The sequence below is a fragment of the Tachysurus fulvidraco genome, chromosome 6 (genome assembly GCF_022655615.1).
Source record: "Tachysurus fulvidraco isolate hzauxx_2018 chromosome 6, HZAU_PFXX_2.0, whole genome shotgun sequence".
NCBI lineage: Eukaryota > Metazoa > Chordata > Actinopteri > Siluriformes > Bagridae > Tachysurus > Tachysurus fulvidraco.
Window position 1 is genome coordinate 23,796,076 of NC_062523.1, and position 17,000 is coordinate 23,813,075.

The 17,000-nt window shown below is 36.8% G+C and overlaps 2 non-coding genes across 2 annotated transcripts; both read left to right on the top strand.

Moving 5' to 3' along the window:
• The first annotated feature begins 12,030 nt into the window (after nt 1-12,030).
• Nucleotides 12,031-12,103, top strand: trnav-uac. Its single transcript has one exon. It is a non-coding gene; the product is annotated as a tRNA-Val (tRNA).
• Nucleotides 12,104-12,615: 512 nt separating this feature from the next.
• trnav-uac lies at nt 12,616-12,688 on the top strand. Its single transcript has one exon. It is a non-coding gene; the product is annotated as a tRNA-Val (tRNA).
• The last annotated feature ends 4,312 nt before the right edge of the window (nt 12,689-17,000 follow it).

Sequence of the window (17,000 nt, forward strand, 5' to 3'; positions counted from 1 at the left end):
TATATATATATATATATATATATATATATATATATATATATATATATATATAATTCCACAACTTCACTATTATGGAAATTATATTCAATAACTTCACTGTAATACACTGTAATGTCACCAAATTCAATGCACAATACCAAGGGATATGTCCGCTTCTGTCATTCTAAGGCATTTCGTGTGGAACCATTTTGTGCAGGTTCCACACTGAATCTATAAGGGGGGGGGGAATATGTAAATTATATCTATAAAATATTTGCTCTAGGAATCCTGTAATGCATAAACATATTGAACTATTTAATTACTTTAAATTCATCCATACACTCCCTGACAAAAGTCTTGTCCTATCCAAGTTGTAGGAACAACAGGTAATAACTTGACTTCTAGTTGATGATTTGGAAAGGCCTCTAGATTATGCTTATTTTACCAAAATAAAATCTTATCATGCCTTGATTTTTAATGATTTAATTAGGACAGAAATGTGGAGGCTGAAGTATGAGAAGGAGCACTGTCCTGCTGAAGAATTTGCCCTCTCCTGTGGTATGTAATGGGCAGCAAGAATGTCTTGATACCTCAGGCTGTTAATGTTGCCATCCACTCTGCAGATCCACCGAACTTGACTGTTTTCTGTGTGAATCTTGGGTCCATGTGGGTTCCAATAGGTCTTCTGCAGTATTTGCGATGATTGGGATGCAGTTCAATGGATGATTCATCAGAAAAATCAACCTTACGCCACTTTCCCACAGTCCATGAAAAAATGTTTGGAACATACTGTAACTGAACAAACAATGCATAATTGAATGCTAAATTGTTTTTATATAAGTGTATGAGTGCATTATGGTAGAGCATTACGTTAGCATCGCAGAGGTTGTGGGTTCGATTCCCAGGGAACACAGATACTGATAAAATGTATGTAACTCAAATGTACTGTGAGTTTCTTTGGATAAAGGTGTCTGCTAAAGGCATGAACGTTAATGTTATGTAAATGAAAACATTGACTTCTGTGTGTTGTTTTTGCTTTTCTTGTTTGGCAGCATGGCAGGGAATAGGTGGTTTAAGAGGTGGGCAGGGTTAGGACCCACTTTATTTTTTGAGGACTACACCACTGATAACAGATCATTACTTCTTAGGAGAACATACACATCTGAAATGAAAAAGTAAGTGTGCTTACCCCATTTAGCAAGAGTGTTTAGTAAAATTTAGTTTAAAGTTAGACTGGAGTGAGATGAAACTAGATCAAAGCACAAAGCAAGCTTTGCTAGCTAGCTGCTAATTTTATTAAATTTTAGATGGTAAAAAAATACACTATTACACCTTTTAACACTATGTTTTTAATGCTACTTTTTAATTGATATGATTATACTATTATAAAATGAAAAAGGACCAACATTTAGACGTATGCTGCAAGGTGGCTGTGGATGGGCCCCATCAGGGTGAAATCGACTACAGAGATCTTGTAAAAAGGTTCTACAGTGTTAATAAAAAGAGACGAGTAAATGTTCATCTACAGGCTGTGATATTTGTAAATAGATAAATTGTGATACTTTTGACATTTCAAATATACTTTGGTATCGATGATGTTTACATGAACACATTTTTTCATGAATAAATAGGATAAGAAAAAAATCACAAACAGTTTCTTTGTATTTATTTAACATTTATTGTCAATATTGTGCTTGCAGATCATGTGGGTACTAGGGTACTCTTTGCTGTGTGTGGATGACCATGTCGGTCAGCCACCTCCAAAGCCCAATTTTTGACCCAGGAAAAACCCTATCGGGGCCCAGCAGTGGCAGCCTGGTGGACATGGGAATTGAACTCACAACCTTCCAATTAGTAGTCCAACAACTTAACCACTAGGCTACCACCCCCACCCCAAAAAATGCAACCTGGTCTACAAATAAGTTGATATATTTAACAAAAACACATTTTAAAGTGAGATGATGAATCACTAACAGTGTCCGCTAATGTTGGTCATACTGATATTATGGCTTGTGAATATTACTAGCATTATAGGCAGAATATGATGTTAACGGCTTTTAGATACTGGATTAGATACTGGTAAAAAATTAACTAAAGAACAATTATGGACATTAGATATAACTCATGAAGATTTAAGGTCCATTTCAACATCCAAAATTTTTTTCTTACAAAATGTCTTCAGCATTAATTTTTTTTTTACATACGTTTGATCAGTGGGTGCATGTTGTTATCTGCTCTGTACATAGAAATTAATTCAGATTTAATGCCAATTGAAGGCGATTAAAGAGTCCCCTAGGTGTCAGCAGTCAGAGGGAAATCAGAGGGAGACAAAAAGTCAGAACTTGTTTATATCTTCCTGGGTGTGGACTATCTGATAATACTTCTGCCTTCTATACCATGCACAGACAAGACTTTACTTTCACTTTGCACTCGGCAAGCACAAGCTTTTTCTAATCCTGTAACTGCTCTACAAATAAATGAATTACTTTTAATGATAACACCCAAAAAGCAATGTTTTTTTCATAAAGTTTCATGAATATAATTGCATATAATCTTTGACATATTCACGTTTGCTTTGCATGCAGAAGGTCCTGGGTTCAATCCTTAGCAGAACCTTTGTTTGAGGAGCAAAATAAAAGCAATTGTTAAGGACCTTCACACTTCTACCAGCTATAAGCAACACTGCTGAAACTGGGTCAAGTGTTTACAAATGCAAAAAAATGCAAAACATTAGACCTAACAGAAAATTACCGTATTTTCCGCACCATAAGGCGCACCGGATTATAAGGCTCATGCTAAAACATACGGTCTACAAAAAAAGGTAACGGAAGCAAAACAGTGAGTTTAGTTGAATTTTATTTAACAATACACACACATTATTTTTTAATCAATCTTCTCCCACAAATCCATCAAAGTCCTCATCTTCTGTGTCTGAATTGAACAGCTGAGCAATTTCGCCATCAAACATGCCAGGTTCCCTCTCATCATTGTTAGAGTCACTCTCGTTGCCAGGTGGCTGTTCAGCAATCATGCCGGCTTTCGCGAAAGCTCGGACAACAGTTAAAGCAGATACCTTAGCCCAGGCATCCACAATCCATTCACATATGGTGGCGTAACTCGCCCGGTGCTGCCTCCCAGTCTTAGTAAAGGTGTGTTCGCCGTCTGTGATCCATCACTACCACACCGCTCGCAACTTCACTTTGAACGCCCTGTTTACACATATGTCCAGCGGTTGGAGCGGCTGTGCCTCGTAAGCATGTCTCTTCACTGGTGCCATTTTTGGGGGTCCTTAGACAAACAAATGTTGTTTTGCAACATACCGGTAGTATACCTACTGGAGGCATGGTTAAGGTAAGCGTACGTACAGTAAGTATTACGTAATGTTCTCTACGTAGTAGAGAATGTATTACATCCCTGTGTCAGTGGGAAATGGTCCAACAGTCAATCAAGCGGAGTGCCTACCAAAGTTGTACAACATTTTTACAGATTATGGAACTCAGTGCACACATAAGGCACACCGGATTATTAGGCGCACGGACGATTTTTGAGAAAATTTAAGGCTCTTAGGTGCGCCTTATAGTGCGGAAAATACGGTACTTAAGGGGTCAGTTTCTGTAGTGTAGAAATTATTGCTTATGCTTTGAACACAGAAGGTCCTGGTTTCAATCCCCAGTTTGAAAAGAACAAGAAAGAATGGTTGAGAGTTTGTCTTCATCAATGGTGGAAAGTAAAGCTACAGTAGGTAACAAATAAACCCCATGACCTACCTCAAAATATCTCAGAGTGCTGGGGTTTATAGCTTTGTGTTTGGTTCTGTAGTGTAGTGGACATCACGTCTTATCACATGAGGAAGGTCCTTGCTTTCATAAATTAGGCAAAAACAGAAGGTGGTAAAAAAAAAAATAAAAATAAAAATAAAAGTGTCAATTAAGCAGTAACAGCTAACAGTTCCTGAAAAAAATTACCATTCATGTCTGGTTCTGTAATGCAGTAGTTATCATGTCTGCTTTACACGCAGCAGGTCCTGGGTTCAATCCCCAGCAGAACCATTTGTTTGAGGAGCAAAATAAAAGCAATTGTTCTCCAGTCCAGTGTTTACAAATACAAAAAAAAAAAAGCAAAACATTAGACCTAACAGAACATTACTTAAGCACTTCGACTTCTGTGCCACTTTTATACAAGAAGATTTCACAGTATATCATAATAATATAGACAGAATAAAAATGAATCTTTTAGAGGTTGGAACTTTATTTTTTGTTTTTCTTTGCCAGAAGATCATAAAGTATTCCAATATTTAAGTTGTACAGGATTCTAATTAAAATGTATATGTTGGAAACATTCCCATAAGATTCACACAAGAAATTGTATTTTAGGACAAGAAATAATATTCAATAACTTTTAGTTAAAAAGACAAAAATTTAAACAGTTTAATATTAACAGGTCTCAAAAATATTTCTGTTTACAGTAAGTGATCACAAACTTTTTATGTCTTGGTCTATATGCCAATTCTTATAGGAATCTTATAGAAATACAACCAAAATCATTAAAAATTCTAATATAAATCTTAATGACTGAATGTGACAGTTGTGCCAATCAGGTGTCCGCATACTTTTAGCCATATGATGCATCATTTGCCTGGAAATGTATCTATTGTGTGTCTATAATATGATTTGATGTTCAGTTTAAAGTGCAGTTTAAAGTGCAACATAAAGGCCAATTAAATGTCATGTTTAGATAATCTTTAGGGGTTTATCTGTCTCCACGGTTCCAAACACAGGGTAAATTTTCTCACAATTCCTGAATTCTGTGTAAAATGTGTAAATCTTTTTCCTTGTCATCACATCATAGAATGAAACCTGACCTTCCTCCATGTCTAGATGCACACCTAACTTAGCAGGTTTCAATATTTAAGTTGTAAAGGATTCTAATTAAAAATTTATATGTTGGAAACATTCCTAGAAGACAATATATAATAATATTAATATAATTTAGATGAATTGATAATTTAAACAGTTCCATATAGAACTGAATAGTAAACCAACAGATTCCATAAATGATCCTGTTTAAGTGATCCTACAGATTATTTATGTCTTGGCCTATACGCCAATTCTAATAGGAATCTTATAGAAATAAGTACAAAATCATTAGAAATTCTAATATAAATCTTAATGGCTGAATGTGACAGTTGTGCCAATCAGGTGTCCAGATATTTTTACACATACTGTATGATGCATCATTTGCCTGGAAATGTATCTATTGTGTATCTTTAATTAGGTTTAATGTACACTGATGGACCATAATTAGTTTTTGAGTAAAGTTTCTGGAGTTTATTAATAAAAGGTCTGCGATCATCTAAATTATGAAAAAATGAATATATAGAAAATACACTTTTTTTTTAAACAAAACGGCAATTTCTGAGTTCTCATTCATACAAAATAAAAGTTAGACAATATATTGGCATAAATAGGCATTCAATATATAATGTATTAAAGTTTATGTTATATTATGTAATGTTTTAGGGTTAAGTGCATTAAAGGTTTGATGAATTTCATCAAATGCTAGATAAAGCCAAAGTATAGCCCTGAAAATAACTCAAGGCTTTTTGAACTGATTTCTACTTCCATTAAATTCTATACTTGTGTGATAAAGTTTAATTTGAAACAAAGTACATACAAAACCTTTTCACACTAATCATCTGAAATATTTATGATTAGACATAAAAGTAGAAAAGTAAAAATTTGAAGCATTTGTGCAGTTTCATTCTTAGTGTGCTTAATGCTACATAAAACTCATATTGCTACATGAAACTCCAATATTACAGGAGAAATTAAATTAAAAACAGGAAATTTAAACTTTATGCTTATTATCGCTATGATATCATTTAATCAACATAAAGACCAATTAAAAGTCATGTTTAGATAATCCTTAGGGGTTTATCTGTCTCCACGGTTCCAAACACAGGGTAAATCTTCCCACAATTCCTGAATTCTGTGTTAAATGTGTAAATATTTTTCCTTGTTATCACATCATAGAATGAAACCTGACCTTCCTCTATGTCTAGATGCACACCTAACTTAGCAGGTGGTGCCTGATTGAGTTTGGTGATTGGTTCAGTCAGAGCTATGAGAGAACCTAACTTCAGACGCAGAGTCCAATACCCTGCTGCTGTGTTTAGATTTATAAAGCCAGAACGTGGAGCTGATCCTTTCACTACTCCTACACTCCAATCACATTTACCTTTTACATCTACTTCCCAGTAATGCCTGCCTGTGCTGTAGCCCTCTTTAGCTTGGACACACATCCAACCATTATACTGTTGTGCACTTTTTCTGTCATATTCATAGACGCTCTGGCTAGAATGAAACCCTTTGTGGGTCTTTGTTCTTACAGAGCGCCCATCCTCAGACTGCTTGAGAGAGGGATTTGCAGTGTTTGGATCCAGAATGACTTTAGCTGTAAAAAGAAAGAAATGATCTGTTGGATACATGATGATGCAACATTGTTAAACTCAGAATCATTTTGAGTCTAAATCCAACATCATGCAGATATTCATGTGTTCTACAGGGATGACGATCTAAATGCAATAGCTGATGGTCTTGTGAGGTTTTCCCACACTAAAACAAGAAACATGTTCACCATGAGCATTAATGCAATAATTAAATCAGCTGTATTATACATCTATTACAAAAGTTAAGCTAAATTATAAGACTAAAACTGACCTTTCCTGGGAATCAGGGCCGATTTGTTAAAACTGTTCCATTTACATTAGGCCACATAAATGCGTCTTGGCGAATCGGATATCAATCAGATCTTTCTACTCCCACCCAAAATGCAAATATATTTTGCCTCATTTCGGGGTAATTGAGATGGAACATGCTTTGGTGTATGTGGTTTTCAGAATGCACTCAAAAAGAAGACGAAAAAACTTGTTACGACGGCTACAAAAAACAGCATTTACAGTTTGCTATATTTTTTCTGGCAGCAGCAGTGCATTTTAAGACCCAACGAGACACCTGGGTGAAAGATCACTTGAGAGTGATGTACTTCCATTTGGGAGGAATATAGTGCTGACGTACAGTATGTGTCTTAAACAACCACATTCATTTACACCTGTTCAGTTTCATCGTCCCAGACCACCTCCTGAAGTGGTTTGAATGATAGGATATATATCCGTTTCAGAGGGCATTTAGACCTGGTCTTTTTACGATCGGATAGCTATCCGATCACAGAAAACGTGACCAGGTTTGAAAAGCCCCTTAGACCCCTTTTTAAATTATAAGACTAGAGCAGACCTTTCTTGGGAATCTGCAAAACAAATAATAATAAAAATGGCATTACACAATTGTAACCAAAAATAACAAAAATAATAATCACTGAAAATCCTAAATGAAGGCAATCATAGGTTTGCAGTTTATCCACAGAGACTTTTAAACTCACCTGCATTTACAGACTTCTGTTCACATCTAACACACTGTTAAAGGAGTGGCGACAGAGATGACGAAGAGAATACACATGACCACATAAATACACACTGTAGTAAGACACATGACCATATCAACTACTTCCAAAGATCATCCTCATCACACATGACTGCATTTACCTCATATTTGTTTTGGTTTTTCTGTGGTAGGTTTTGTTTGTTGTTGTCTGTGATGGTCATCTGCATGTTTTTCCCCAGTTTGTTTGAATCCTCCAGCACATACGTTTTCTCCTCTTTGGGAGATTTCTAGGTCTAGATAAATGAAAATATCAGTCACACGTTTACATTATTTTATATTTCAACAGAAAGGCTGTTAAATGACTTTCAGTTTGTCAGTGTTGCTCACAATGTAGTGCTATGAGACAACAAAACATGAACTCTTGAACAAAAACTGCTGCCTTTTTGGAATTTATTGGAGTAAGGAATTATTATTTGTTAGCACTTTAAGATAAATTAGGATAAATACTGTTATTTTGGCTTGCTGTTTTAAACTAATTATTATTAGATTGTTATTGTTTATTACCAATCTTAGGGACATTTTTGGTTTAAGAAATGGCTCTGATTTGCAGGTTCTTTGAATTTCCCTTTCTTTGTGTGGATTTCCCAAACTGACAAGACTGTAGAAAGCCCCAGTGTTGTATTCTCCTGTAGGAATGAGAGAAAAACCAAAAAAATCTCAACCTCTTATCAGGTTATCAGAAGAGGCATAAAACTGACATTTAGCATTATTGAAGACAAATTCAGTAAGGAACAAGGAACAAGAGCAGTCTAAGAGCACTACTCATAGATACTGTAGCTGCTCATAAAATGTACTTGGCTTGTGCAATGTTCCTCTGTATGCAAGAATTTCTCAGTATGTTTAAGTAAACACACCAAGACAAACTAGAAAAGAACTTATAGCCTCTCCCAGGATTTGCAGGATTAACATAACATAAACAATGTTAATGCACAGTGTGCATAGAGTGTGTGCATATGTACACTCAGTTCGGCACAGTTTGTTGTGTCTTATATCACACTGTTGACATTTTCAGCATTGAAAGGAGGAAGTGGCGGTGACCATACAAGTGGTTAACTATGTGAACATTCACACCCTTCATTTACCCTGAACTGCTGCAGTCAAACAGTTTCTCTTCAAATCTTATATTATATAATGCATTCTCTCAATTAGAAAAAATAAAGCTGTACAACATGTGTTTGCAATTTTAATGATTCCCAAGTGCACAAGTACAAACAGCATAATCTATTTTTAATCCATATCCACAAATCTTCAATAGAAATTTGTTTTATTTTACCTGATTTTGAGAAGTCCTTTTTTTCCTGAGTGGGGCACGGTGGCTTAGTGGTTAGCATGTTTGCCTCAAACCTCGTGGGTTGGGGGTTCGATTCCGAAACATGAAGTTTTTCAGACTCTGAGGTGTGTGAATAATATTTTTTATTTCCAACCTTCTTTTGTTTTTTGCTTTCGGCAAACCTTCTATATTTACAAAAAATATATATACACATATATACAGTGTTGTAATGTTACGAAGTAAAAATACTTTGTTACTGTACTTAAGTAGAAATTTCACGTATCTGTACTTTACTTCGCTAAATTTATGTAAACTTTCACTTTTACTCCACTACATTTCCTAGATAAAATGTATAATTTTACTCTGTTATATTTCCAATAAGCATCTTCGTTACTCGTGACTACAAATTAAAATCAGAAGAAATGTGTGTGACTGCAATAAGGGAGGTTTGGCGATTTACTGCTTCTAGATTACATTACGCACAGGCACGCGCATTGTGCACGTGCAGTCAGAGCTGGAGGCATTTATCTATAACGGCGGCAACCAAAAGCAGTGAAATGTCACTATTCTTATTACCAGAATTGATAGCACAAACAAAATATTAATGCAATATCAATACTAAATAAAAATAACATTTACTGATTTGGTCTTTGTCTTGTGAATATTAGTTTATTAGTGACTGCATTCATTGGACACACTGTTTGTAGAGAATGCACACATACATTAACTGATCTGATTCAAGACTGGCCTCATTACATCATGCATACAATTTTGGTGTCCACTTTTGCCATTTAATAAAACCATAACTTTTGGCTTACTATGCATTCATATAATATACAGTATATCAAACTCTTCTTGTTTTAAATTCTCACTGAGGGATAAAAACCACTAAAGATGAAATCCTAGAACCGCCCCTACTCTTATGCCTACCGAAAATCACTGAAATTGTACTTTTTACTTTTACTTCAAATACTTAAGTACATTAAATATCAGAAAATTACTTTTAATATTGTAAAAGATGACTTTCACTTCTACCAAAGTCTTTTTCTAGTACGATACTTTTACTCAAGTATTGCGTTCTACTACTTTATACAACACTGTATATATGAAAGTAAAGTAAATGTAGAGTATGGTGAACCTCATCTCATTTAAATTAGTCAACACATTTACAGCATTTGGCTGACACACTTATCCAGAGCAACTTATATTTATCTCATTTAAGAAAAAAAAATACAAAAATACAAAAATGAGTTTGTTGGTCCAGGGATTTAGCATTTTTGAGAAAAAGTCCTGTAGATATTTTTTCACACTTCAACTCAACCAAAATAGCAGCATGGTTTTGCCTCCAAAACATGAGGTTGCTTTAACAAGAACACATTTGAAAGTGAGATGATGAATCACTAACAGCCTCTGCTAATGTTGTTCATACTGATATTATGGCTTGTGAATATTAGTAGCATTATAAGCAGAATATGATGTTGACAGCTTTTAGATAGATACTGGTGAAATTGACTAAAGAACAATTATGGACATTAGATACAACTCATAAAGATTTAAATTGCATATCAACATCCAGAATTTTGTCTTACAAAATGTCTTCATCATTAAATGTTTTAATGGACGCATATTGTTATCTGATCTGTATGTGGAAATTCATTGTAATGTAATGTTAGATGAAGGCAATGAAAGAACCCCTGGGTGTCAGATATCAGAGGGAAATCAGAGGAAGCGTGGCAACTTGCTTATAACTTCCTGTAGGGTGTTGCTATACCATACAAACCAAACGCCTTCTAAACCATGTACAGAAGAGTTTCACTTTGCACTTGCCAAGCACGAGTTTTTTTCAAATCCTGTAAGTGCTCTGCAAGTAAATGAAATGCTTTTAATAATAATATTAAAAAGCAATGGATTTTTTATGACATTTCATGAAAGATAATTGCATATACGCTTTAAAATATTTGCAGCATTTTTTATTTTTCTAGAGACTTCTTTCATCACTCAAACAAACAAACAAAAAAACACACAAAAAAACCCTTTAAGCACTTTCACGTCAACTTCAATGTTTAACCATTTTACACAAGGTTTCACAGTATATCATATTTATATAGTCAGAATAAAAATGAAACTTTTAATAGTATGAACTTTATTTCTGTTTTTCTTTTCCAAAAGGATTCCAATATTTAACTTGTACAATATACTAATTTCTATCATACTGTATATTAGAAACATTCCTATAAGATTCATATAAAAAAATTGTATTCTAGGACAAGAGATAATATTCAATTACTTTTAGATTAATAGACAAAAATTTAAACAGTTCCATACAGAATTGAATAATAAACCAACAGATACCATAAATAATCCTGTTTATGTTATCCAACGGATTATTTATGTCTTGGCCTATAAGCCAATTCTTATAGGAATCTTGTAGAAATAAGTCCAAAATCATTAGAAATTTTAATTAGAAATCTTAATGGCTGAATGTGCCAATCAGGTGTCCAGATACTTTTACACATACTGTATGATGCATAATTTGCCTGTTAATCGGTGGTGTAGTTGGGGCCATACACAAGTATACGCAGTGTGCTTACTTTTTCCCCAGGTCTGTTTGCGTATAACGACTTCTAAGGCTTAATATTAGTGTATACCCTCGGTATACCCACTTGTTTTGCTGCTTAAAATGTCCAGAATTTACCCTCATCTTTTCTTCCCCTTTAACTGCATCGCATTTTTTAACTCACAAAACTTTGTTGTAATTGGTTCATTTTTATTCTAATTCCTCCCCTGACAGCTGTCGTGTACCAACTTCACCAAGCGTTTACAAAGAAGAGAGTTTACTTCATCCACAGAAGCTGGTGTCATACTGAAGCAGACTTAAGTAAAGTTGGACGCATATTCACAGATTGGAGTTTCCCGAGTCAATAACTCCTGAGCTAAACACTGTTTCTACACAAATAACACCTCTTTTCTATCGTAGTAATGTAGGGAGGCAGCTACAACCCAATTTTCCTCAAAATCAGCTTTCGTCCCTGGTGGACAAAATACATAAGTCTCTATGTGCGGACAACTGAGAGACAGATTCCAAGGGACCGTCTGCAAAGTGCAAAACCCGAAAAGCGAATACAAAAAATACTAAAAAACTTCACTTTAATACACTGTACTGTCACCAAATTCAGCTCACACATCACTGATAGTTATACTACAACACTTAATTGGGAGAAATGTCTTTTTGTATCATTTTTATGGTTTTATGAAAAAAAAAGTGCAGCAGCATTCATGTCTGGTTCTGTAGTGTAGTGGTTATCATGTCTGCTTTACACGCAGAAGGTCCTGGGTTCAATCCCCAGCAGAACCATTTGTTTGAGGAGCAAAACAAAAGCAATTGCTAAGGACCTTCACCCTTCTACCACCATAAGCAACACTGCTGAAACTGGGTCCAATGTTTACATATACAATAAAAAACATTAGACCTAACAGAACATTACTTAAGGGGTCAGTTTCTGTAGTATAGAAATGATTGCTTATGATTTGAACACAGAAGGTCCTGGTTTCAATCCCCAGACAAAGCATTTGTTTGAAAAGAACAAGAAAGAATGGTTGTGTGTTTGTCTTCATCAATGGTGGAAAGTAAAGCTAGGTAACAAATGAACCACATGACCTACCTCAGAATATCTCAGAGTGCTGGGGTTTATAGCTTTGTGTTTGGTTCTGTAGTGTAGTGGACATCACGTCTGTATCACATGTGGAAGGTTCTTGCTTTCATAAATGGTGTGAAATTTAGGCAAAAACGGAATTTGGTAAGAAAAAAAAAGTGACAATTAAGCAGTAAAATCTAACAGTACCCAAAAAAAATCACCATGTATGTCTGGTTCTGTAGTGTAGTGGTTATCACGTCTGCTTTACACGCAGAAGGTCCTGGATTCAATCCCCAGCAGAACCATTTGTTTGAAAAGAACAAGAAAGAATGGTTGTGTGTTTGTCTTCACCAATGGTGGAAAGTAAAGCTAGTGTAGAGTTAAAAAGAACATTTGATACTAATTATATTCATGGTGTTGAATTACATGAAATTAGAGGATAAATTAAGTCAAATGATATTTTTGGTGCCCCTAGTGGTTGACGCATTGCAGACATTTATTATTTTGTCCTTGCACGCCTACCGTAGTTCAGCAGAAAATGGCTGACACTGCTGTGGTGGTTTATGTCTGCAGTGTTTTCAACCAGTGTTTTACATTTTGATGTATTTCTCAGATACGATCACATTGCTGCGGAGAATAAAATAAAGAACAGGCAACCAGAATCTTGTGTACATCGTCTATCTAAAATTCGTGACGGTTGTGTGTCACACAACGGACAACAATCATTACACTGGTGCCGTGACTCTTTGGATAGCCCTGATCAGCTTGACGCAGATCGACCATGGTTGCTGCTACTCAGCTGTATTTGAACCACGTCTGGATCTTTGATGTTATGGACAAGGGCAGTTAACACATACAAAATACACAATTGCAACTGGGTGAATGTCAATCACCTTAGGTGTCTAATAGTTCTCTAAGTCTATAATATACTTCTGATTTTTGATTGATTTTCCGTAATTGATTTTTAGTGTCAGTGATCGAAATATGACTGAAGTAAATGATTGTGATACTGACTTGGACAGGACATTTATCGAAGTCAGTGGTTTTCCCAGAGGGAGGGGTGGTTGGCTTGTTGGGACTTCTGGGAATGATGTTCTCAGTGGGGGTGGCAGAAGGGGGGTAGGTCAGTCAAGGTCTCACAATGACCACAGTGGGGGTTGTGGTTTAAATTTAACTACAGATAATTACAGTGCTACAGTTTAGCTCCCTTGCAATTCTACACCTAATGCCGAGCGGGATGCTCTCAGCCATCTCACTGATATGGTGGGTGAGTTAGGTACACAGATTGGAGAGTCAATTGTTTCCAGCAATAACTCCCAGAGGGATTCGATAGACCACCACACTCATTCACAGATGAGACCAGAACAGTCTATGTCAATGGTAGTACCACATGTGTCAGTACATGTAGTTTCTGAATATGACGTATTTCGTGGTGACAGATCTGACAAGTATGGTGTTAGAGAGTGGGTTGATCGAAACAAAGCTTGTATAAGAAAGCAGAAGAGTCCCGTATCAGAACAAGCTGAGGAGATTATGAGCAGACTTGCAGGAAAAGCTAAAGATATTGTTAAACTCAGTCTGCGAAGTGATTATACACTTGATGTAAAGCCGAGTTCTGAACTGATTTATGATATTCTGCTGCAGTATTTCACTGAGACCTCATCAAGCCTATCCCTTGCTGATTTCTATGCTACTCTTCCCAGAGCCGGTGATAACCCAGTAGACTATTGGATTCGAATCAACAAGGCTGCTGATCTGGCAAACGATGGCCTTCATAGACAAGGGAAGCAGCGGTCTGATATGGACTCGTATTTGGAGGGAGGCAGTACGGGTCATATTTGCAACTCCCAAGTTGTTACTGAGTGTGAAGAGCTAAGCCATCTGATTGAGAACAGTGTTGAAGGACTACATATTGTGCATCAGAACACACATGTTGTGGGGGGACTTGATAGCCTCTTTTATACACCTGTGAAAATTGGAGGTAAAGTGTCGTTGGGAGCCATGATGGATAGTGGCTCAATGGCATGCACTATAAATGACACAGCGGAGATGAAGCTGAGACAGGAAGGAGCAGTTCATGGGAACAGTGAGTTGAGCACTGACGTGGTCCTTGTGGGCTGTGGCGGATTGCGTGTCAAGCCTACATCTGTTTACAATCTAACCATGGAAGTTTACGGTTTGAAAATGATTGTACCTACTCTAGTGGTTCCTGGCCAACATGACGAACTCATAATTGGAACTAATGTCATCAAACATATCCTGCGGCATATCAAGCAGTGTGAAGGTTTCTGGAGGGCTGTGTCTGGCCCTGCATCAAAGGATCCTGAATGTGAGAGCTTTCTGTCCATGCTATCACATGTGGAAGGTCCTTGCTTTCATAAATACTTTTAGCCATATGATCAGTGGTGTAGTCTACGTCAGTGGTCCCCAACATTTTTTTCGCCGCGGACCGGTCAATGTTTGATAATTTTACTGTGGCCCGCTGGGGGTGGGGGGTGGGGGCTATACAATTAAATTAAAATATTTTTTTTTAATTTAACTGTATTTAAACATGCCTTTTTAACTCACTACAATGCTAAATCAATGAGAACCCTGAGCTTGTTTCTTTGCAACGAGATGGTTCCATCTGGGGTAATAGGAGACAATGACAACCGAAGTGTGTTGCTTATGTCCAGTTTATTCCGTTTTTTTTTTTTTGTTTGGTTGCCGTCACTGCAGAAAACCCCGCTTCACACAGATAGCATGTCGGAAATGGCAATAGGGATTTAAGTGCTGTGGTGACAAACTCAGGGTATTCCGCCATGACTTTACTCCAGAACACCGGCAAACATTCTAACGACGTCTGTTTCGTACTCATTTTTGCTAATTTGTGGGTTAAATTTGAGCAAACACAATATACACGTACACCAAGCACTGTTAAACATGACAAAGTACCGGTGAACAGAGAGAAGAGCGATACACACCTTCTCTCCACCAAAGATACAACACCACTGCCACTTGCAGCTGCTCAGCTCCAGACGTCACCTAAACCCGGCCCGATATCATGATATTGTGCGCAAATAAAAGATTGGTGCGGCTTTAGGTGAGGCCTGGCTCATTTGCATTTGTTCACTCAGAGTAGCTCAGATCCAAGGCAGGCCAAACCTCTGTCTGTAAAGGAAACCTTCACGGCCTATCTATACAAAATAGTCTGTTTAATTTATATAAAAAAAATTGTGTGCTAAGGTTTGTCATTGCCATAGTACATATCATATTTATACAACCCTTGTGCAGACCTGGGGTCTATTTGACTCATCTGGAAAGTTTAATGTGTCATAACTTGGGTTTCCTTCCACATATTTGCCTGAAATTTACCAGGATTGTTCCAAATTATGAACTTTGCAAGTAAAATCAATCGTGTCCTCCCGGGTCAATTTGACCCGGGCACATTTAGTGGGGCAATAGGTCACACTTTTGCCCTTTTCAGCGCAATGAACATACATACAGACACAAAAATGCACACATAAAATGTCCACTAACACACGCACCCAAAACACTCACACACCACAGACACACACATGCACACACAAACACACACACACAAATTGGGCATTGCATTTCATTATGCCTTTTGATACACTTTTGATATGCCTTTGCCTAGCAGAGGAGTGTGTATGAGACATGAGGAGTGTGTTTGGAACAGTAAGAGTGTGTATGAGACATGAAGAGGAGTGTGTATGAGACATCAATTACTTGGGAAAGAATGAAAAGTTCTTGCTAACACTTCAGTCTCCAACGTATGTTTGTAGACAAATGTCATAAGCTGAGTGAAGTTATGGTCCATGGCTTTTGACATGTTCTTACACATACAGAATAAAATGATGTAATTTCATTTTCATTGGCCATCAATGAATTATAACACCAAAAGTGAATTTTGAGACGGAACAAGAACCCAACATGCCTCCACAGAAGATGCACCGTAGTACTGGGAAGCCCTGTCTGAGCCAGACGACAAAAGGCGGCACTGTGTGGGTAGAGGAGGACATTGGAATGCCCAGTGCAGTAGCAAATCGCTTGTGCTTCACTGCGCAAGCTGGACCCTGGGCGACAGGGGTACTTTCCAAAGTAAGGAGATGCATTGCAGACATATTTGGTCTCCAAATCCGTGGCCATCCAGAACTTGATCCCAAATTTGTCTGGCTTGGTTGCGATATACTGTGTGAATGGACAACAAACCATGGTAGGGAACAGCTGTTCATCTATGGTCATGTGTTTTCCTGGAGTGAAACTCTCAGCACAGTTCTTGTTGAAGCATGTCCAGATGTCGGAGACCGCAGCAAATTTGTCTGTTAGAAGGTGTTGCATAATTGAAATGAATCTATCTCTTGGCATTGTCTCTTTGAAAGCCAGGAGATTGTTTTGAAACCATTTTGCCCATTTATAATGTCAGTAAATAATAAAACCTGTTTTTTCCAGGTCAAATTGACTTGAATGCTTATAAAGTAAAGATTCTACAATGATCACCATTCTGTGTGATCAGCTTACATTTTGAACATTTTACACTTGTTATGTCTATTTTGCCTACCAGATGCCATCTGATCACCCAAAAACGAGCTACACACACACACACACACACAC